The sequence below is a fragment of the Musca autumnalis genome, unplaced genomic scaffold (assembly GCF_047663935.1).
Source record: "Musca autumnalis isolate F117 unplaced genomic scaffold, ASM4766393v1 scaffold_3, whole genome shotgun sequence".
Lineage (NCBI taxonomy): Eukaryota > Metazoa > Arthropoda > Insecta > Diptera > Muscidae > Musca > Musca autumnalis.
This window is the reverse complement of record NW_027411866.1, coordinates 134710287-134729338: the sequence shown is the minus strand read 5'-3', so window position 1 is coordinate 134729338 and position 19052 is coordinate 134710287. Positions and strand designations below refer to the sequence as shown.

The 19052-nt window shown below is 40.3% G+C and overlaps 1 long non-coding RNA gene across 1 annotated transcript in view; it reads right to left on the bottom strand.

Annotated features, from left to right (window-relative positions):
* LOC141397781 (uncharacterized) overlaps positions 1–18015 on the bottom strand; it is a 361294-nt gene extending 343279 nt beyond the window's left edge. Inside the window, exon 1 of the long non-coding RNA XR_012411501.1 lies at positions 17970–18015. This is a non-coding gene — a long non-coding RNA (uncharacterized lncRNA). The remainder of the gene's footprint in view (positions 1–17969) is intronic.
* Positions 18016–19052: the final 1037 nt, after the last annotated feature.

The window sequence follows — 19052 nt, the reverse complement described above, 5'->3', positions numbered from 1 at the left end:
AGAACTTTCAAAATATATCTCAAAATTTCCTCTCTTTTGCTGTATTTCAGCAAGAAAAACTATTTATACTTTCCATATAAATATTTTTTCATGCAATATTCAAAATATAACTTATAATATTCAAAATAGAAATATAAGGTAGCAGTGAAAATTCTCTACAAAATTTTCTTTGGTCTCATTGAATTAGAATTTGCGTTTCTAAGCAAAATCCTGAAAACCTAAAAAAACCTAAAAATTTGAACTTTGACCGCGATTTATTTAAAAATCCCTCCGATTTTTACTTCTTTTTGAATTTTTCTCTTCTGTGAACGTTGCTATTTTAAAATCAACAAAAACTTCACAGGTGTAAGCTGTTTTCACTTAAAGTTACTTATGGCGCACCCTGCATGACATTGTTTTATGAGGAGGCGATACGGTCTGTGCATTGTCCCAATTTGAACTTCTATATCTCTAAAATGGTAACATGTAGAGAATTTTTACTGTAATTTTCTTTAGTCTCATATTGATATGTTTCGCGGTTTCCAAGCAAAATCGTGATAACCTTTTTGAAAAATTAAAAAAAAAAATTAGAAAACATTTTTTTTTTCAAAATTTAAAAAATATCCCTTGGGTTTTCATGAAACCTATATATTAAAAAAATGTCCACTTGTGTGAAAAATCTTTAATTTATATATGAAACTGTATGGAAAAAACACACATTTTTAACCATGTAATTTCAAGAAATTTAAAAAAGTGTTAAACGAACGGAACGGTACGGGTACAAAAGTATATATGGGCTGAAAGAGATCACTCTCAAGCATCATTTTGTGAAAACGAGACTTTATTCCCTAAAAGTTCCAGTCCACCTAAATTGGAATTTCACAAAAATTTTGTACCTGAGGAAAAATAAAATAGCTCGCTTTGTGTAATAGTTTCTGTTATAGTTTCTGAGAAATAGCTGTTTCTTTCTCCAGAAATTTGTACAAATTACGTATTTTCCAAAATTGGGAAACATTTTTCGTTTTTAGGAGCACGCCACGCCCACACCTTTCAATATTTTGATCTAATTTTCGGGTTTCCTTAGTTTCATTATGTTTACTATCGAATCCCATTTAGAAATTAATAATCGGTGACAACAAAAAATAGGCGTTTTGGCCAGCAAAATCGATTTCTGAACCACTGTGTTCCGGCGATCTTCTTGGTTTTTTGATTTTTCTCATATATGAATATTTTAGTTTCAGAATCCGCGAAAACTTCCCAGGTGTAAGCACTTTCCATTGAAAGTTGGTTCAAGAGCACCGTGGATAGACAATAAAGAGGAGTTCAGTATAATCGGTATAATTAAAATACAAAAATATAAATTCAAATTTTAATTAGAGTTGACAGCACTGTTGTTATAGGAAGGACAATTTGACTGCTAAATTAGTAAAAAACATATAGTGTCAGCAATGAATTAAAATTACAGGGTGCCACATAACATGTAACGTGACCATTACATTTATTTCTTTTCCTTAAAAATATTTTATTTTGTGGTTAACCCACCTCATTGTATGCCCCACCTTAATGTGCATATTTCTACGAGTCCCGCTATCTATGAATTTACCATTGGTCAATACATGCTCTGCAATTGTCATAAAATACCCTCAGTCAAAACACTCCTTGTAATGGAATTATTTTACTTCAGTGCATATAAATTATGATTATTTCAAAAGTGTGGGAAAGTAATTCTCATTCACTTCGCATTGCCCCCCGAATAAGTACTCCAGGTTTTGACATCAGGAGTCGTGAAGTGCTGGAATTAACCGAAGATACACGAAGTTGACGTGTGGCAGTGTCCGCAGTCGCCTGGTACCCAACACAACCGAAGCTTCCTGCGATTCGTTCGCTTCCGCGACTCGTTCGCTTCTTTTGTATACCCTGCGATTCGTTCGCTTCCGCGACTCGTTCGCTTCCGCGATTCGTTCGCTTCCGCGATTCGTTCGCTTCCGCGATTCGTTCGCTTCCGCGATTCGTCCGCTTCCGCGATTCGTTCGCTTCCGCGACTCGTTCGCTTCCGCGATTCGTTCGCTTCCGCGATTCGTTCGCTTCCGCGATTCGTTCGCTTCCGCGATTCGTTCGCTTCCGCGACTCGTTCGCTTCTGCGACTCGTTCGCTCCCGCGACTCGTTCGCTTCCCTCTAAATACGATCGTCTTCTCGTTCCAGGCATCAACCCGAAGACGTCAGCCCGAGTCCCACCAACCCGACTACCACAGCCGAATCCAAAGCCGAGTAAATCAACTCGAAGACGTACCCTAAGCCGAGTATCATCAACCCGAAGACATCAGCCCGAGTCGCTTCCACACGACTACACTAAAGCCGAGTATTATCAACCCGAGTCGCTTTAACACGACTATACCAAGCCGAATACCATCAACCCGAGTCGATTCAACACGACTACACCAAGCCGAGTAACATCAGCCCGAGTCGCTTCAACACGACTACACCAAGCCGAGTAACATCAACCCGAGTCGCTCCAACACGACTACACCAAGCCGAGTAACATCAACCCGAGTCGATTCAACACTACTACACCAAGCCGAATACCATCAACCCGAGTCGATTCAACACGACTACACCAAGCCGAGTAACATCAGCCCGAGTCGCTTCAACACGACTACACCAAGCCGACTAACATCAACCCGAGTCGCTCCAACACGACTACACCAAGCCGAGTAACATCAACCCGAGTCGCTTCAACACGACTACACCAAGCCGAATACCATCAACCCGAGTCGATTCAACACGACCACATCAACCTAGAAGCCAAACTAGCCGAGACATTGGGTGCGAGTACTACAGCCGAGCATCTACGAAACGACCGCTACTACTGGGTACGATCAAGTAAACACCGGTCACCAGCGCTACAACCACAACATTACCAACAACGCTCTTTCTCGTGTCGCCCGAAGACGATTGACGAGCCCACAGTAAGGTTCCACCCAGCTGAGACGAATAACCACCACATATAATTGCATTTATCACATAAGTATCCACATGTAAATCATAAATTAAGCACCAAGGGGTGATAATAAAGAATTGAATTGTCATCACTCGTGTTTTCACTTAAGGTTTCGTGGGTCCTTGAGTTGACCCTGGCTGCGACTGAACTCACCTCAGCCTTAGACAAAACCCTCGTTATAAATGGCGCCCGAGCAGGGACCCGACAAAGACACGAAAAGCGGAAAAACACTACCTGCCGCCAGCGAAGATTTGTCGAGTCCAATGAAAAGCATGTTTGGAGAATCGGATGCGAATGACTCGTTGAGTCCCGAGTCCCTCAGCTGGGTATATTTACTGAAACGCGAACAACTAATACATCACTGTCAAAACGCAGCGATTGCGACCGAAGGCTATAAAGTGGAACATCTTCGGAAACAACTCTGCAAATACTTAAGAGAGAGGCGGACACGTGCCTCGGCAGAAAACCTGCTTCGTGAGTTTGAAAAGGAGGTAATATCTTCGGAAAATGAACCGCACTCGAATACATCCATCGAAATCCCGACAACTCCTCAAAGCACAGGCATGACCGACTTGGAAATCTTAAATATTGTCCACCGATGGTCACTCAAGTTTTCGGGTGACCACGACCTCGTGGAATTTCTGGAAAGGTTCGAAGAGTTAGCCGAATGCCACACCATTCCCTTCGACCGTCTTCTTCCTTCCCTTCTGACCATCCTGGAGGGCAATGCATTAAAGTGGTACCGCGTCAAGAGGGCCGCAATAAAATCCTGGTCACAGTTTCGAGAGGAAGCTGAGAGATTCTTCCTATCGAAAAGATATTTAACCCAAATCGAAAATTCTTTCTACAATCGTCGGCAGCAAGCTAGGGAAAGAGCAAAGGACTACATTTTGGCGATGCTGACAACTTCCAGACGACACCCTCAGTTACGAAAAACGTGCCATCTAGATCGGATCTACGAAGGTCTACGACCCGAGTACAGGCATTATGTCCGGCGTCACGATTTTGCCACCCTGGATGACCTAATAGAATTAACCGACGATTATGAATTATTAAAACGAGATGAGGCTCGTATGGAGAAACCGCACACTTCCCATATGCTTCACGCTGTCGATGCTCCTTATTCTCGGAACACACACTGTTGGCGCTGTAAGCGTCCCGGTCATTTCCGATGGCAGTGTCAGAGGAGGCCGCTACTATTCTGTTCACACTGTGGGAAAGAGGAGGTCCTCTCAAGAGAATGTGGCTGTAACAAACCAGAGTCACCGACCATTGAGGGGACAGTAACCGATGGACATGTTAGTCGGTACTTCATATCCGTGTTAGTCGAGGGTATACGAGTCAACGCTCTCATCGATACAGGAGCGTCTATAAGCTACGTCGATGCTGCTTTGGGGAAGTCGTTACAGTCGAGAGGTATACAGCCCGGCACTACGAACAAAAGTATCCAGATGGCCGATCGGAGAATTACGAACTGCGAAACGTATCTACTCTTAGAGGTAGCTTATCGGGGTAAAATGACTCATCTCCCAGTGACGGTAGTCCCAACGTTAGCCGAACCACTTATCTTAGGTATGGACTTCCTATCAGCGCGAAACTGCTGTTTAACTCTGGATGGAGAACCAGTGCCACTAGTCATTACCGATCCTTTCGTGGATATTGCGCACACAATTACATCCAGAGCTGACATTACCGAAGATCAGGAAACTGAATCAATCGCCTCGCCCATACACCGTTCCGAAAAGATTGCTAAAACATCCGCCAATCGTTCGGTAGCAGCACACACCGTTAAGCTGAAGGTACCCATCAAACAACCATACAGGCCATCAATGAAAGCTCAGCCTCGTAAAATCTCGAACGCGGTTTTGCCGCCACGACAGGTGAGTTTTCACTCAGACACAAATATGGGCCCTGCTCCGTTAGCACGTTTCGCCCGGCGTAACTCGTCTTCTGTCATTCCTTTTGGACCACAGACAGTCAAGCCAAGAGACATGTCGACAATAAACGAACCAGTTCCAGATCGGCCAGGTCATGGCCAACCGCGAATGCCAGCGGTATCAACCACATCTGTCGCCAATAGACAAACGATTCACGTCTCATTACCTCGGCCGGCGCAGAAACGAACCCGTACATGCCAATATTCGCTAACGTCGCCTACTGCAGCTTGTTCAGGCAAAAACCTACCAGCACAGCTGGTCTACGTCATGAATGAACCTGTACGAAGTTTTGCAATTGCCAACGCTTCTGGACTTCCCAATACCCCCGCCATCGTGCAATCAGTCAGCGCGACAACAACAGGAAATTTATAAGCGAGGGGTGTAGACAAACGTCTTTTCTTTTTTTTTTTTCTTTTTTTTTTCTTTTTCCGAAGTAAGGGGAGGATGTAACGTGACCATTACATTTATTTCTTTTCCTTAAAAATATTTTATTTTGTGGTTAACCCACCTCATTGTATGCCCCACCTTAATGTGCATATTTCTACGAGTCCCGCTATCTATGAATTTACCATTGGTCAATACATGCTCTGCAATTGTCATAAAATACCCTCAGTCAAAACACTCCTTGTAATGGAATTATTTTACTTCAGTGCATATAAATTATGATTATTTCAAAAGTGTGGGAAAGTAATTCTCATTCACTTCGCATTGCCCCCCGAATAAGTACTCCAGGTTTTGACATCAGGAGTCGTGAAGTGCTGGAATTAACCGAAGATACACGAAGTTGACGTGTGGCAGTGTCCGCAGTCGCCTGGTACCCAACACAACCGAAGCTTCCTGCGATTCGTTCGCTTCCGCGACTCGTTCGCTTCTTTTGTATACCCTGCGATTCGTTCGCTTCCGCGACTCGTTCGCTTCCGCGATTCGTTCGCTTCCGCGATTCGTTCGCTTCCGCGATTCGTTCGCTTCCGCGATTCGTCCGCTTCCGCGATTCGTTCGCTTCCGCGATTCGTTCGCTTCCGCGACTCGTTCGCTTCTGCGACTCGTTCGCTCCCGCGACTCGTTCGCTTCCCTCTAAATACGATCGTCTTCTCGTTCCAGGCATCAACCCGAAGACGTCAGCCCGAGTCCCACCAACCCGACTACCACAGCCGAATCCAAAGCCGAGTATCATCAACTCGAAGACGTACCCTAAGCCGAGTATCATCAACCCGAAGACATCAGCCCGAGTCGCTTCCACACGACTACACTAAAGCCGAGTATTATCAACCCGAGTCGCTTTAACACGACTATACCAAGCCGAATACCATCAACCCGAGTCGATTCAACACGACTACACCAAGCCGAGTAACATCAGCCCGAGTCGCTTCAACACGACTACACCAAGCCGAGTAACATCAACCCGAGTCGCTCCAACACGACTACACCAAGCCGAGTAACATCAACCCGAGTCGATTCAACACTACTACACCAAGCCGAATACCATCAACCCGAGTCGATTCAACACGACTACACCAAGCCGAGTAACATCAGCCCGAGTCGCTTCAACACGACTACACCAAGCCGACTAACATCAACCCGAGTCGCTCCAACACGACTACACCAAGCCGAGTAACATCAACCCGAGTCGCTTCAACACGACTACACCAAGCCGAATACCATCAACCCGAGTCGATTCAACACGACCACATCAACCTAGAAGCCAAACTAGCCGAGACATTGGGTGCGAGTACTACAGCCGAGCATCTACGAAACGACCGCTACTACTGGGTACGATCAAGTAAACACCGGTCACCAGCGCTACAACCACAACATTACCAACAACGCTCTTTCTCGTGTCGCCCGAAGACGATTGACGAGCCCACAGTAAGGTTCCACCCAGCTGAGACGAATAACCACCACATATAATTGCATTTATCACATAAGTATCCACATGTAAATCATAAATTAAGCACCAAGGGGTGATAATAAAGAATTGAATTGTCATCACTCGTGTTTTCACTTAAGGTTTCGTGGGTCCTTGAGTTGACCCTGGCTGCGACTGAACTCACCTCAGCCTTAGACAAAACCCTCGTTATAAACATTCTTTTTTTCAACTTTCCTAATCATATAAAGACATTAACACGAATAAGCCACAAAATACTAAAGTATATTTCACTTAAATTAAACTTATAATTAAAATATAATTAATCATTATTTTAAATTATATATAAAATATGTGATGATTATCTACTGTACATACTTATATGTACATAAATATTAACATGATATCAGCGAATGAATTAGACAATTGCAAGCTCTATGTGTCATTTGTGGTTTTATTGTTGTTGGAAAGTAACAACAAATTATTTCTATTTAGCACTTTGTTTATTCAACAGAATCATCAGATAATTTACAAACAAATAAAATATTGTCAATTACACGAAAAAATATACAAACCGCCAACAAATTGATATGGTTTTGTTAGATAATAAATCGATATAAAACTATGTATGTATATTTATACATGCATATCATCAATGTGCTGAATGAAATTGATAAGGTGATGTGCAATTGTCTAGCAGATCTAAGTTCTATCGATTCGAGATCATTAATATAGCAGAAGATTTGCTTGTGATCAGTTAAATTCTTTGAGGAGATGAAATTATGATTATTTTCATAGAAATTCCTCTAGAAAAAAATACGTCTCATATCTATACCCTCGTCCTTTGGATTGACGAACATATTCGCATTTTGATACTATAACAAGTAAGAACGGCGTTAAGTTTGGCAGCCCGAACTTTTTACACCATCCACCACGATTTGTAATAAAGTAAAATGTTAAAATTAGTTTCCTATAGTTTATGAAAGTATCAAGCTCTTCCGTCACGTCAATGCTTATTCCTGGGAGAAGTGGAATTTGCTAACTGAAGGATATCACTTCCTTTTTAATAAGGTAAAATTCGAATGAGACATCGATTTTTTCCATCCATTCAAAATCCTAAATATCATGTTCAGTTATTAAATTTTTGCAATGTGTGTTCAACCTACAAAATAGGTATAATCGGAGTATATGAAGCTATTTTGATGCGTGAAGGTTTTCTATACATCGAGAAACAGCCACTTCAGTAGAAAAATTCTATAAATGGCTTCACATCGGACGGTATCGATTAACTTCCAATCTGAGAAACAGCTGAGCCATATTGCAGCCACTTCAGTATACCAAAATGTGGACCTATGTAGGTCTACACTTTCTGGAAGCCTTAAATTGCACATTAGAGCTATTTCGGTTGAAAAATGCAGCGAAGGACCTCAAAGTACCTTAAATCGTGACGTACAGTGATTTGGACCTAATACCAAAAATTTTCGTAGAGACATTTATGGACCTCTTTCAACTTTAAATGTCGAATTACTTCTATTTTTGTGTGAAAATTTTTGTAATTTCTATAGGGTAATGTGGCTGGGTGACGTAGGGAATGGAAGATACCAAGGAACGGTCGTGACCGGTTTTAACATGGCAAATCCCAGGATTTATCTTGGTCCCTCTTTCATCTCAAGTGGATACTGACCTTCCCGTGGTGTCAACTGGGGAACTGCCATTAACACCCGTTTAAAGTAGCGAGCTAACATGTGCCGCGCGTTCACCCATAAGAACGTTAAAAACTTGGGTTTGGGCGTCGGGTTAGTAACCCTCCCCTAGAAAAAACAGTCTACTATGAAAAAACGAAAGAAAAGAAAAACAAACCCCTCTAAGTTGTCGAACCACGCAAACGTTTTAAGGACCATGATCTGCGAATCTGCACCTGGAATGTTCGCACTCTTTATAGAGAAGGTGCAGTCTTCGCATTGGCTGTCGTACTTGAAAAGTACAAGGCCGATATTACTGCCATACAGGAAATATGATGGATTGGGAAAGGCGCCACAACAACACCTAAAGGTGACGCACTGTATTATAGCTGTCATGACGTAAAGCATGAGTTTGGTTGCGGATTTGTAGTTAGTCGGAGACTAAAACATCTGGTAACCAGCTTCACCCCAGTGAATGAAAGACTTGCTGCAATTCGAATAAAAGCTAAATTCAAGTAATCAAATTGGTCACGTTGTGATAGATGGAAGACATGCATCAAGCGTGTTGGATGTGCGATCTTTCCGACGTGCAAACATAGACTCGGACCACTACCTTGTTGCAGCAAAGGTACGTACCACATTAAACGTAGCAAACAAAGTGCGAACAGACACAACACGGAAGTTGGACATCTGTAAGCTGCAATCACAACAGATAGTCACAGCATATTCCACTCAACTGGCCCAACTGCTTAATCAAAGCACTCCTCATCCCGATAACATATTAAGACAATGACAAAACATTGCCCACTCCATGCAATGACCAGGAGTGTCGTGCTGCTACCGATGAGAAAAATGTGACATATATGGCTACTTTACAATCAGTAGCAACGCGTAGCGCACGAGAGAGGTATCTGGAGAAAAGGAGAGAGAAGAAACGTCTTTTCCACAGGAAAAATAGAGAGATGGAAAATCGGGAGTGTGAAACAATCGATATGTACAGGAACCAGAATGAAGTCCGAAAATTCTACCAAAGAGTAAAACATCAAACAGATGGCTTTGGTACAGGCACATCCTCCTGTAGAGACCAGCAAGGTAATCTGGTAACAGATACAGATAGCGTGCTCAGGATATGGACAGAAGATTTCTCCAATCGGCTGCTTTCCAATAGTAGCGAAGTCGATGATACTACAGATCCAATCCCAGAAGATGGTATAGAATGTATACCGCCCGACCAAGATGAGGTAAAGGCAGCAATAAACCGGCTGAAGAATAATAAGGCAGCAGGAGCCGATGGCCTACCAGCTGAGCTGTTTAAAACCGGAGGCGACGCGCTGATAAGGTGTATACCTGACGATTGGAACCTGAGCATCCTGTGTCCAGTCCACAAGAAAGGAGATAAGACTGTATGCTCCAACAATAGGGTCATAAGTATTCCCCCTATTGCCTACAAGATAGTGTCAGGGATATTGTGCGAACGACTAAAGCCAATGGTCAACGAAATAATTGGACCATACCAATGTGGCTTTAGACCTGGCAAATCCACCATTGACCAGATATTTACCTTGCGGCAAATCCTGGAGAAGACCCAAGAGATGCAGATCGACACATATCACTTTTTGTCGATTATAAAGCAGCATTCAACAGTCCCCTCCGATCAAAGGTATTCCATGCAATGTCTGAGTTTGGTATACCCGCAAAGCTCATCCGGCTTTGTAAGATGACTTTAACTGATACTAGGTCCTCAGTTAAAATTGGAAAAAACCTCTCCGTACAGTTCAGTACCAAAAGAGGTTTCAGACGAGGAGACAGCCTTTCATGTGACCTATTCAACATTTTGCTGGAAAAGGTAATACGAGATGCAAATGTCAAAAGAAATGGCACAATTTACACCAATAGCCACATGTTACGTGTTTATGCTGATGACAAAGACATCATGGGACGATCAGTAAAGGAAGTAACTGATACCTTTAGTAAGGTCGAAGCAGAATCTGCGAAAGTGGGTCTGGCGGTAAACGGCGAAAAGACCAAATTGATGGTGTCGACACGCAAAGCGTCCATAGAGCTCGGACCAACTGTGGAAGTTGGTACCTATAACTTTGAGGTAGTTAAAGACTTCGTCTACCTCGGCACTTCCATAAACACAACAAACAACATAAGTTTTGAAATAAGACGAAGAATTGTATTGGCCAACAGATGCTACTATGGTTTAAGTAAGCAATTTAAAAACAACGCCACATCTCGTCAAAAAAATAAACCTATACAAAACGCTGATACTACCCGTGCTAATGTATGGCTCCGAAGCATGGGTATTGCCCAAGCAGATAAGGCATTGCTTGGTGTGTTTGAGAGGAAAATTCTTCGACAGATCTACAGGCCGATTTGCGTTGACGATGAATATCGACGTCGTATGAACCACGGGCTATATCAGCTATACAAAGACATGAATATAGTTAAACGTATCGAGATGCAACGATTGCGTTGGCTAGGCCATATAATAAGAATGAGCGATGATGAACCCGCTAAAAAGGCGTCCGAATACATACCACATGGCGGTACACGCAGAATCGGCAGGCCTAAGCTTCGATGGAGAAGCGAAATCGAAATCGAAGCGAAAAACAGAGAGAAGTGGAGATCTTTTCTTAGTTCTGTCTATGGAACAAATGTTCTGTTATGGGCCAGCTAAGTTAGTAAGTAATAAAACTCAAAATATCAAAAATCGAGTAACATAATACAGGGACTATATTAAATCGTGTTCCTATCCGAATACTAAGTACCAAAAACCATCAAAATAGTGAAAATTAAAATGAGGAACTTTACCCACAATTCTATAAAGACTGTTGTTTGTTTAATATCCCTATCAAATTTCAGATACATCGGTAGGATAATGTGGCCTTTAAATTAACGAAAATCAAAAGGTACCGTTCAATGGGGGCTATATGAAAACCTGATTTCTGGAGAAATATTTTATGACTCCAAAAAAGACTACATACCAATTTTCAGCTATTTTGGTGGAATAATGAGGGGTACATCTATGGGGGCATATCAAAACGTGGACCTGTATTGACAAAATTCTGTGGGAAAGTTTTAATGTCCAAAAAAAAAACTAACTAGTAAAATGCTAAAGCCTTCAAAGTACCGCAAATCGGAGATACTGTTCTACAGAGAGGGTTTTATCGACTTAGAATTCTATACTGTAGTGGGATTCTCTAACGCATTTTTTGGTTATCGACAAACATCGTTAAAATTAAAATGCTTATAATTTCAGTAATTAACGATTTTATTCGGTAAGTTAACGACCAATAAAAAGTAGTCGCAAAGTTCTGCCGATACCAACAGTGATGTCAACTTTTATTTGAACTTTTTATTCATAATTTTGCGTTTTAATTTGACCGATTTTTGTCGGTAACCAAAATATGCGTTAGAGAATCCCACTACTGATCAATAATATATATATATATATACTTTATAAGATCTTTAATTCCAAACTTTTCCTATAGTTCGACTTGGCTGGTAACCCTATTTTTCAATGCTTTATTACAAATTATATGGTAGATTTGATCATCAATACTTGCCATCGTATTTTTTGTCTTTTAAGTTGTTGGTTTTTATACCCTCAGCATTTATGCTAACGAGGGTATACATATAAACTCTTTCCGGTACCTCCCCCACAAAAGTGCGAAAATGTTCGGAAATATTGTTCGTACGGTAACTCTTGAAGGGAGTGGCCGAATCGGTCTATACTTTACACATCCTAATATATCTACCAGATATAAATCAGGTTGGGGCCATACTTTGCCCATCGTGAAATGTGTACCAGACTTAAGTAAGGTTTCAATATGGACTCAATCGGTCCACTCCTTCGGGTACCTCCCACACAAAATTTCGGAAAAGTTCAGTTTAGGGTCATCTGTCGAATCGCTTTGATTTTTGTTTTAGCAACTTGTATTCACTGTTCTCTATACGATGGTACAAGTTTCATCAGGGGCAAGTCCATACTTCCTGAGAAAATAGCCTGAAAGTTGCAAAAAACCCCTATGACACCGTGTGAGGTGGTCGGGGCGGAAGATAACTCTCGAACGGATCTGCCGATTCGGTCCAAAATTTGGCCTTAGTAATATTTTGTCCAAACATAGTTTAAGTTTGAAGATAAGCCATATCGGTCCACTCCTTCAGGTACCTCCCCCACAAAAGTTCAAAAATGTTCGGAAACATTGTTCGTACGGTAACTCTTGAAGGGAGTGGCCGAATCGGTCTATACTTTACACATCCTAATATATCTACCAGATATAAATCAGGTTCAAATAAGGACTATATTTGTCCACACCATCCGGTACCTCCCACACAAAATTACGGATAAGTTCACTTTAACAACTGCTATCGAATCACGTTGATTTTTGTTGAAGCAACTTGCATTCGCTGCTTCAATTACTATGGTAAAAGTTCTTTTAGGTGCAATTCCATACTGTAAAAACCCCCTATGGCACCATATGTTGTGGCTGGAGATCCACTTCCATAACGGAAAATTTGTGCAAAACGTTTGATCTTTAATCCTAATCAACATGTTGTCGGTTCAAACGCCCAACAATTTTAAAACCCCCTAAATACATACGTATTTTGGGAAAAAATTGTTTCAATATACTCAGGCTGAGGATATATCTCTGTCGGCAAAGCCGACAGATACTTTTTTACTTGTTTAATTATATTTTATATTAATTAACTGGAACCTAGTGCGTATGATTTTTCAAAATAATAATAATCATACGTTAACCTACAATATTAAAAATATAATATTCGGCTTTCTAAAAAAATGTTAGAAATCCTTTGTAAAATAAGAAATTATGCACGTTAATGTTGAAAGTCCAAAAAACTCCGTTTTTCTCTACATTTACTTTAGGAAGTGGCCTAAAAATCCAAGATATTTTCGAAACCGAGTTCGTACATTTGAACCCCTTCATATTTGTAAAGTTTGGTATCTTTTTATCCCTCCACCATAGGATGGGGGAAATAATCATTGTTGACCCCACAAACTATATATATTCTTGATCAGAGTGCAATTCTACATCGATATAGCCATGTCCGTCCGTCTGTCTGTCTGTGGAAATCACTCCAGCTTCCAAACGGATTGAAGTAGGTGGATGCAATTTTGGTCACATCTATTATATGTATGTAGGACTTTTGGTATTGAAAGCGGGCTATGTAGGTCCACGTTTTCGTGTAGCCCCCATACAAAGTGGAGCGTCGTCGCTTTAAGGACATTTTAAGATATTTGTCCCATTTGACCACCGAACTTGGTTGTAATATGGTACTTTGTGTCTCCAGAGGCTAAAAAATATTTCTACCAAATTTTGCTTATATAGGTCCACGTTTTGGTATAGCCCCCATATAAGACCCCATATATAGTACGCGTCATTTTAAGATATTTTGAATGTATTAGTCCCATTTGAGCACTGAATTGGTTGTAATTTGGTATGTTTTGTCTCCAGAGGCTAAAAAAATTTTTTCTACGAAAATTTGTTTATATAGGTCCAGGTTTTGGTATAGCCCCCAAATAACGCCCCATATATAGTACGCGTCACTTTAAGATATTTTGAATGTATTAGTCCCATTTGACCACAGAATCGGTTGTAAGTTTGTATTGTGTGTTTCCAGAGGCTAAGAAATATTTCTACCATAAAATGTTTATATAGGTCCAGGTTATCTCGATATCTCCCGATTTTCGGTATTTTGAAGGTTTTAGCCTCATTATCACACCGAAATGGCTGAAATTTGGTATTTAGTCTTCGTTGGGGGTATCAAACTTTCCCCCGGAAATTTGTAGGTACTCGTATATGCCCACGCCTTCATATAGCCCCAATAGGACGGTACCTCCCGATTTTCGGTATTTTGAAGGCTGTGGCCTCAATATTCCACCGAAATGACTGAAATTTGGTGGTTAGTCTTCAATTGGGGTATAAAATATTCCATATGCAATTTGTCGGTATAGGTCCACGCCTTCATATAGCCCCCATAGGACGGTACCTCCCGATTTTCGGTATTTTGAAGGTAGTGGCCTCAATATTCCACCGAAATGGCTGAAATTTGGTATTTAATCTTCATTTGGGGTATAAAACATTCCATATGAAATTTGTCGGTATAGGTCACACGCCCTCATATAGTCCCCATAGGACGATATCTCCAAATTTTCGGTATTTTTTAAGGTTTCAGCTATACTACCAAAATGCCTGAAATTTGATATTTCGTCCTCTTTTGGGATGCAAAACTTTCTCCCAGAAATTTATCTGTATCGGTCCACGCTTTAATGTACACCCCATGGAATGGTACATCCCAATTTTCGGTGCTTTGAAGAGTTTAGCCTCATTATAACACCAAATGGCTAAAAAAACATAGTCTTCGTTGTGGGTATAAAACTTTCCACCTGAAATTAGTCGGTAGAGGTCAACGTCTTCATATAGCTCCCATAGAACGGCATCGCCCGATTTTCGGTATTTTGAAGGTTTTAGCCTCATTATTCCACGAAGTGGCTGAAATTTGGTATTTAATCTTTTCTCTCCAGAGATTTGTCGGTACAGGTCAACGTTTTGAAAGAACGGCACCTCCCGACTATCGGCATTTTCAATTTTGTAGCCTCATTATTTCACCGAAGTAGCTGTAATTTGGTATTTAATCTTTTTCTGGGCTACAAAAATTTGTCTCAAAAATTTGTCGGTATACGTGCATGTTTTGGGGGGTACCCCCATAGAACGGTATACCCAATTTTCGGTATATTGAAGATTTTAGCCTCATTATAACACGAAAATGGCTGCAAGATGGTATTTAGTCTTCGTTGAGGGTATAAAACTTTCCACCTAAAATTTGTCGGTATAGGTCCATGTCTTCACATAGCCCCCATAGAACGGTACCTCCCGATTTTCTACATATAGCTCGTTCTCCACCAAAATAGCTGATATTTGGTATTAAGTTTTTGATAGAGGTACAAAACATTCCAGCCGAAATGTGCCGGTATAGGTCGACGTCCTCAAATACCCCCATAGGACCGTACCTTCCGATTTACGGTATTTTGAAAGTTGTGGCCTCAATATACCACCGATATGACTGAAGTTTAGTATTTAAATTGCCATGGGTGTATAAAATATTGCAGAAGAGAATTATCAGTATAAGCCCTTTTCTTCAAATAACCCTTGTAGAAGCGTTCTTCCCGATTTTCGGGATTTTAAGGTTGTATCATCAGTATCCCATCGAAACGGATGAAATTTAATATTTAATCTCCGTTGGTAGTATAAAATTTCCCACCTGAAAATTTCCGGTGTTGTTCCATGTTTTTATGTACCCCCTTTGAAAGATCCGTCCCAATTTTCTGTAGTTTTAAAGTTTTAGCCACAATATTCAATGGGAATAACTGAAATTTGGTATTTAGTCTTCGCTGGAGTTACGAAACTTTCCTCCAGAAATTTATCGGTACAGGTTAACGTTTTACACAGCCTCCATAGAACGATGCTCCCGATGTTGTTAACTATCCAAATCCAGAATATCCAGGTTTAGGTCTAGTCGGTTTTGCCCAATTTTTGAAGGGAGTATTATCAGTTGAGATATATGTACTACTCCTGCAATAAAAGGAAGAGTTTAGTACTTTCATAAACGAAATAAAACTAATTGTTCCTATTCACTTCAATACAGTTCGTGGTGGAGGGTATAAAAAGTTCGGTCTGGCCGAACTTAACGCTTTTCTTACTTGTTTATTGCAAATTAGACTAGCAATACCAATAAATGAATAAAAAATGAATTATTTTATCGCTGAGACATCACAATTAGCAGATCTCTTGAAGAACCTGCAAGAAGCTACTATTTTTTACTACGATAACATTTTTTCCTTTATGTTATCGAAAAAAATAGTAAAAAATTGTAGATTCTTGTAGTACTGGAACAGACCAAGTGTTTTCGATTGTTAGTATAAAATTTTGTTGTAACAATTTGTCGTTCAATCTATCTTGTTTAGTGTGCCACATAAAAAGTTCCAATACTTTTTGGTATTTTTTAGGAAACAACAGCGTTGGATATCATGAGTAGTGTGATTTCACTAAAATCACAAATCGTACGTACAATATACGTATATTTATACCCAGTTTATGTGTAATAATATGAACTTGCTTTGCGCTATTAGAAGATAAAACATACAATTTACCACAAATACTCCAGAATAAATGGTCTTTTTAAGGAGTCCAGTCTATTATGTTATAAAAGGCCTCTTATCCATTCTAGAGAAGACCTCTCTTCCATCCTAGCGCCATCAATTCTATAACAGACTAGTCTTCTATCTTATAGAAGCATCTGTCATACCAAAGAAATGTCTATCATTATAGTGAAATTCCAAAGCAAGATATTTATTTCACTGTGCCTAAATATCGCACACAACTTTTGTAGTCTATAACAAAATCATAAATTTTGTGACGATGTTGATTGATCCAAAAATACACATGTTGTTTTTTTTATTGTGCACCACGATAGTGAGGGGCAGACGATCAGAATTCACTTGGTTCACAAAATCAGCACATGAGTCCGTGGGGTAGTGTAAAGGTCCAAAAATAAATTGAAATAATATAGAATGTGCAAATCAAAGAAGAAGGAAAAAACAACAAGCGACCACGACCACAAAACTAGCCAGAAAAATATTAAAAAAAGACTGGAATATTTTAATTTTTCTTTCGCCTATAATTTTCGATTCATAGGAAATCTATGCAATTTGTACACGGAGGAGACACACGTACGAATGAATAACAAATGAAGAACAAAATTACGGAAATCGAAAATCAAGAAAAGAACGACAGCAAAAAAACACTTGTTTCATATAACCCATCCAGTTACAAGAACAGCAACAACAACAATAATTACAAGAAGCAACAGACCGAAAGAAGGAAACTGCTGCAATTTACACGACTACATCATAATAGAATGAATACACCAGACTGCAGTCGAGTCGTGATTTAATTTCACTTGAATGCACCAAATGTTTTCATTTCAAAGAATTTTTAATGCAATAATTGTTGGTGTTGTTGTTGTTCGTTCGGCTATTTGTTTTTGTTTTACTGTTTTGCATTTTTATTACGCCACTTCTTCTTTTGCATATCGCTTTTCATGCTTCCTTAGAAATCAAAACAAAACGTTGTTATTCTCACAGATTGTTTATATATTTTCCACAAACTTTTTTCTCTCTCTTTTTGTGACTCCTCTCTCACACACACTAATCCAAGCAAAAGCTACACACACTTGTTTTGCTGATCCCCAAACTTCTTTTTGCAACTTCTTCAAGACGGAGGAAGTTGTTGTTGTTGTTTTGAAGTGATGACATTGAAGACACTACCGCTCAAATTGCACTCTTTTTTTCGTTTGTTTGCAAAACAATAGAACATCATTTAGCACTTCTCCCAAACGAGCACACACACACGAAACAACAAGAAAGCATGCGAAACACCCGAAAATCGCCAATTTTTCCCGATTATGAAATTCTACATACAGCAAGTTTTTCTGTCACATTCATCCGCTTTGAACATATGAACGAGTCGACAAGATCGATTCTACTAAAGCGGACCGACAGAATGATGGTCGTCGCTTAGCGCTTAGTGATGGAGACTACTACTCACATACACACACATACTACAGACGGACACGGTTGGTGTAGCGCAAAAAGAAACGGAACATACAAAACAAACATTCATCCACACAGCGACACAACGAAACCAAATTCACAGCCAACAACACCACCACCGGCCGAACAAACGACGAACCACGCCATCAAAACAAAGCTCCACAAAAATCAAAACAAATCTGATACTATGGACACAATGCGAAAACCTAGACAAGGGAAATATGTACATAGCAGTTGGACACAGTGGTATGGAAGTGACAGAATATCAGAATTTTTAATAGAAATCAGCAAGTGGTTTGAGGAAGAACTGCAAAGAGGGTTCTGTTTATAGATGTCGTATAAAAGGTATTCTTCGAGATACTGCCTGCAATTAGCTTCCTTTGATAGAAAATCACATAATGTCTTCCATCTATGAAAGATCACAGCAGGTCTTCCACCGGGTGCTATATGAAAGCATGGACATACATATATCGAAAAGTTAGCTGAAAAGTTTTACATCCCCAACTAAGACTAAATACCAAATTTCAGCTATTTCCGTGTACTAATGAGGCTAAAACCTTCAAAAAATACCGAAAATCGGGAAGTACCGTTCTATAGGGGCTACATGAAAGCGGGAACTTAGCCGACAAATTTCAGGTGGAACATCTTATATCCCCAACGAAGATCTAATACCAAATTTCAATCATTTCGGCGGGATATTGGGCCACAACCTTCAAAATACCGAAACTCGGGAGGTCCCGTTCTATGGGGGCTATATGAAGACGTGGACATATGCCAACAAATTTCAGGTCTAAAATATTGTACCCGCAACGAAGACTTAGTACATCATTTCAATCATTTTGATGGGATATTAAGGCCACAACCTTCAAAATACCGAAAATCGGGAGGTTCAGTTCTAAGATGGCTATATGTAGACGTGGACTTATAGCGGCAAATTTCAGGTGGAACATT